The sequence below is a fragment of the Ipomoea nil genome, unplaced genomic scaffold (genome assembly GCF_001879475.1).
Source record: "Ipomoea nil cultivar Tokyo-kokei standard unplaced genomic scaffold, Asagao_1.1 scaffold2357, whole genome shotgun sequence".
NCBI lineage: Eukaryota > Viridiplantae > Streptophyta > Magnoliopsida > Solanales > Convolvulaceae > Ipomoea > Ipomoea nil.
Window position 1 is genome coordinate 1 of NW_017618785.1, and position 6055 is coordinate 6055.

The 6055-nt window shown below is 34.6% G+C and overlaps 1 non-coding gene across 1 annotated transcript; it reads left to right on the forward strand.

Moving 5' to 3' along the window:
- Positions 1-945: 945 nt before the first annotated feature.
- TRNAR-UCU lies at positions 946-1017 on the forward strand. The gene has a single exon. It is a non-coding gene; the product is annotated as a tRNA-Arg (tRNA).
- Positions 1018-6055: the final 5038 nt, after the last annotated feature.

Here is a 6055-nt window from a genome sequence, read left to right on the forward strand (position 1 = left end):
CCCGTCAGTGTATACTTTTGTAACAAAATATTCCGTTAATTATTTATTGTTTTAACTTATTGAATTTCATAAGAAGGTCTTTGGTTCAAACCTAAGGAAGACAAACAAGATGAAATATTGCATTGAATCCAAGAATTGTTTAAGGATATGCGCTTAGGCCTCACCTAGAAATTGAGATTCGAAAATTACATAATTCATATTCTCAATAACATTATGACATTCCGTTGAGAATGTAGATGTCATAGCGTTATACAAAGAAAGTACCATATAATGAAATTGCGTTTGTAGTCCAACGGTTAGGATAATTGCCGTCCAAAGCAATAGACCTGGGTTCAACTCCCGGCAAAAGCATTACCTTTGCATTCGTTAAGCCTCTCAATTAAGCAAACCAAACATGCAGCCCTAGAGCTTAATTTCGTTAAGTTTGCTTCTCGATTTAAGTAACCTTATTACTAAACTCTTTATATATTTACCAGTTTGTAATTTTGATATGAATTTATTCACCTCTTAATCATTTAAAATATCTACTAAAACTAGTTTGTTCAATCGGTTGTTGAAACTTGAAATGAAAGTTTCGTATTATTTTGATTTTTTTAATATTTATTATTTTTTTCTACATTACCCTCTATTATATCACTTACTTTCTAATAAATATATATGGACCCCCGTCAGTGTATACTTTTGTAACAAAATATTCTGTTAATTATTTATTGTTTTTAACTTATCGAATTTCATAAGAAGGTGTTTGGTTCAAACCTAAGGAAGACAAACAAGATAAAATATTGCATTGAATCCAAGAATTGTTTAAGGATATGCGCTTAGGCCTCACCTAGAAATAGAGATTCGAAAATTACATAATTCATATTCTCAATAACATTATGACATTCCCGGTTGAGAATGTAGATGTCATAGCGTTATACAAAGAAAGTACCATATAATGAAATTGCGTTTGTAGTCCAACGGTTAGGATAATTACCTTCTAAGCAATAGACCCGGGTTCGACTCCTGGCAAACGCATTACCTTTGCATTCGTTAAGCCTCTCGAATTAAGCAAACCAAACATGCAGCCCTTGAGCTTAATTTCGTTAAGTTTGGCTTCTCGATTTAAGCAACCTTATGGACTAAACTCTTTTATATTTACCAGTTTGTATTTTGATATCAATTTATTCACCTCTTAATATTTTTAAAATATCTACTAAAACAAGTTTGTTCAATCGGTTGTTGAAACTTGAAATGAAAGTTTCGTATTATTTTGATTTTTTGTAATTTTTATTATTTTTTTCTGCATTACCCTCTATTATATCACTTACTTTTTAATAAATATACATGGACCCCCGTCAGTGTATACTTTTGTAACAAAATATTCCGTTAATTATTTATTGTTTTTAACTTACTCATTGAATTTTATAAGAAGGTCTTTGGTTCAAACCTAAGGAAGACAAACAAGATGAAATATTGCATTGAATCCAAGAATTGTTTAAGGATATGCGCTTAGGCCTCACCTAGAAATAGAGATTTGAAAATTACATAATTCATATTCTCAATAACATTATGACATTCCCGGTTGAGAATGTAGGTGTCATAGCGTTATACAAAGAAAGTACCATATAATGAAATTGCGTTTGTAGTCCAACGGTTAGGATAATTGCCGTTCTAGCAATAGACCTGGGTTCAACTCCCGGCAAACGCATTACCTTTGCATTCGTTAAGCCTCTCAAATTAAGCCAAACCAAACATGCAGCCCTATAGCTTAATTTCGTTAAGTTTGGCTTCTCGATTTAAGTAACCTTATTGACTAAACTCTTTTATATTTTACCAGTTTGTAATTTTGATATGAATTTATTCACCTCTTAATCATTTAAAAATATCTACTAAAACAAGTTTGTTCAATCGGTTGTTGAAACTTGAAATGAAAGTTTCGTATTATTTTGATTTTTTTAATATTTATTATTTTTTTCTACATTACCCTCTATTATATCACTTACTTTCTAATAAATATATATGGACCCCGTCAGTGTATACTTTTGTAACAAAATATTCTGTTAATTATTTATTGTTTTTAACTTATCGAATTTCATAAGAAGGTGTTTGGTTCAAACCTAAGGAAGACAAACAAGATAAAATATTGCATTGAATCCAAGAATTGTTTAAGGATATGCGCTTAGGCCTCACCTTGAAATAGAGATTCGAAAATTACATAATTCATATTCTCAATAACATTATGACATTCCCGGTTGAGAATGTAGATGTTATAGCGTTATACAAAGAAAGTACAATATAATGAAATTGTGTTTGTAGTCCAACGGTTAGGATAATTGCCTTCCAAGCTACAGACTCGGGGTTCGACTCTTGGCAAACGCATTACCATTGCATTCGTTAAGCCTCTCGAATTAAGCAAACCAAACATGCAGCCCAGAAATTAAGTTTGGCTTCTCGATTTAAGCAACCCTATGGACTAAACTCTTTTCGAATTTAATAATTTATTATATAAATTCCATTTTTTATATATATTTTTAAATAAAATTTGTATTCACACTTCTATTAAACAAACTTTTATATTTTACCAGTTTGTATTTTTGATATCAATTTATTCACCTCTTAATATTTTAAAATATCTACTAAAACAAGTTTGTTCAATCGGTTGTTGAAACGTGAAATGAAAGTTTCGTATTATTTTTGATTTTTGTAATTTTTATTATTTTTTTCTACATTACCCTCTATTATATCACTTACTTTTTAATAAATATACATGGACCCCGTCAGTGTATACTTTTGTAACAAAATATTCTGTTAATTATTTATTGTTTTTAACTTACTCATTGAATTTCATAAGAAGGTCTTTGGTTCAAACCTAAGGAAGACAAACAAGATGAAATATTGCATTGAATCCAAGAATTGTTTAAGGATATGCGCTTAGGCCTCACCTAGAAATAGAGATTCGAAAATTACATAATTCATATTCTCAATAACATTATGACATTCCCGGTTGAGAATGTAGATGTCATGGCGTTATACATAGAAAGTACCATATAATGAAATTGCGTTTGTAGTCCAACGGTTAGGATAATTGCCTTCCAAGTAATAGACTTGGGTTCGACTCCCGGTAAACGCATTACCTTTGCATTCGTTAAGCCTCTCGAATTAAGCAAACTATACATGCAGCCCTAGAGCTTAATTTCGTTAAGTTTGGCTTCTCGATTTAGGCAACCTTATGGACTAAACTCTTTTAATTTATATTTTACCAGTTTGTAATTTTGATATCAATTTATTCACCTCTTAATATTTTTAAAATATCTACTAAAACAAGTTTGTTCAATCGGTTGTCAGTATGGGAGACTAGCTCAATCGGTTGTCAGTTGGACCGTATACCATATGGGAGACTAGCTCAAAGTATACCAAAACCGTATGAGAGACTAGCCTGAGTGTATTGGAAACTAGCTTGGAATGGAGACTAGCTAAAAGGAGACTTGCTAATATGGAGACTAGCTAAAATGGAGACTAGCTTGGAATGGAGACTAGCTAAAAGGAGACTAGCTAATATGGAGACTAGCTAAAAGGAGACTAGTTAAAATGGAGACTAGCTAAATGGAGACTAGCTAACAAGGAGACTAAGCTAAATGGAGACTAGCTAATTGGAGACTAGCTAAATGGAGACTAGCTAAAGGAGACTAGCTAAGATTGGAGACTAGCTAAGAATATGGAGACTAAGTAAAATGCACAAGTCTCACAAAAGAATATGGTGAACGAAGCTAGAAATTCGAAACAGAGCATCTCACCATGAACAACAGTGAAGTTTTTACAGAGGTTCCAGTATATTATTTTACAAGGATCATGAAGGAGAAAATATCTGATATATTTTCATCTGAACATCAAGTTTTTACGGTGGAACCGGAGACGCTCAAAGATGGCTGATTCGCGGAGAAATTATTTTATACTCAAGCAAGAATCAGCAGATAAATTATTTGATCAACTTGACATGTCAGAGTATTTATGAAGGACCAGAAATGTCAAAAATTGCCGTGCCGAACTTATTCAAATTTTGGAGGCTACAAAATTCAAGAAACGGCAACGGGCAAATTATTCAAATCATCTGACAAAAGGAGAAAAGACATCTACCTAACATTTCAGATCAAGTTGACAATATCTTTTGATTAACTACAATTCAAAATGGACGATCAAGATCGAAAGTTGATCAACGGGCAAATAGCTTTTACTAGCTATAAATTGTCCAAGCAGACTTGAAGACAAGTGGACGGATATAGATTAGAAGAGAGCAGTTAAGCAAGAAAAACCCCAAGAGATTGAACAGTTCAAGAACTTGAACAACGGCTAAAACATACAAGCAAAAGATACAAGCTATATTTTTTATTAGCCGAAAAAGGGGGAAACAGAGCTTCATAGAATAAAATTCAAGTCTGAGTGAGAGAGAAATTTTATTTCTTTGTAATATTCTCTACTGAGTATAGAAAGAGGGCGGAGTAACTAGAGAGAGTGAAAAACCCTGGTGGAGTGTAGCTTTGTGCATAGCACTCGTGGTGAAGGGCAGAGTAACAAGAGGGGCTTATGAAAACCCTTGGAGGACGTAGCTTTGTGCGTAGTTCTCGTGGTGTAGGAGTACAGCTTGGTGCGAAGTACTCGGGAAGGCGGAGTAACAAGAGGAGCTTGCGAAAAACCTTGGAGGAGTGTAGCTTTGTGCGAAGCACTCGGAGAAGTGTCGGTGGACACTTATTCACTATTGTATCTGGGTGATCGAAGAATAGTGAATTTCCTCCTTGAAGTGAAAAGAGAAGAGTGGACTAGGAGGATTACACCACCTCTGAACCACTATAAATCTCTCTCTCTGTTTACTTACTGCTCATACATTTCATGCATGCTTATTCTAACTGCGAACTAACCCGATTACGATTTATCGCATATCTTTATCTGTCTGGGTTTGATAGTTCCCACGTTTGCATGCAAGCCAAACTTTACATACATCATCTTTGAACCATATCAAGTGTTTCTAACGTGTTGCATGTTTAGAATATCTTTTTGAGCACCGCACTTATAAGCATAACACTTTACCGCTACTTATTCCGCTGCACACTCTAAGTTGTGTATCTTATTAATGCTTGTTACTTAGAGTTGAAATTTCCAAAGTGTTATTTGCCTTGTGTGTTTTCGAAGAAAGTTGAAAAAGTTAGAGAAGTCTATTCACCCCCCCTCTAGACTTCTCGCCACCCTTTCGGGACCAACAAGTGGTATCAGAGCGGTTGTCTATTTGAGTCAACTTTGACTGCTAGATAGATCTCAAAATCTTCAAGATGAAGAGAGATATGGCTCTTGCTCAAAATTTGCTTTTCTCACTTGATAAATTTGATGATTGGAAAATACGTATACAGGTGCACTTATCTGCTTTAAATGACGAAATGTGGGAAGTCATCGCAAATGGTCCTATCCAAATCATGGAAGTTAACACTGCCGCCGCACTAACTCCAAATGCTCCACGATATATTCCACAGCCAAAAATGGAGTGGACAAAGGAAGATAGAGGGCGAAATAATTTGGACAACATTGCCAAAGATATTTTATTCAAAGCGGTCGATGACACCATATTCCCAAAGATTCGAAAGTGCACTACAGCAAAAGAAATATGGGATACACTTATCGGAATCGGTGAAGGCGATGAACAAGAAAAAGACAACAAACTAACCATTGCCATGAAGAGGTTCGAAGATTTCAAAATGCTACCGAACAAAAGCATCACCGACATGGAAGCTCGATTGATCAGAATTCTTGGAGAGATCACGGATCTGGGAAAGACCATTACCCAGAAAGAAATATCGCTCAAAGTGTTACGCGGACTACCTACAAATTGGGATATGAAGGTGACCGCAATGCGCGATCATAGAGATCTAAGGACATTATCTATGGATAAACTCTTTAGTGATCTTAAGGCGTATTAGTTCGAAATGAAGACACGAGTCGAAGAAGAACGTGATGAACGGACATCCGCATTGATGGCCGAACAACCCTCAACATCAAGGTCAGTAGGAAATAATGATTTTTTATCTGA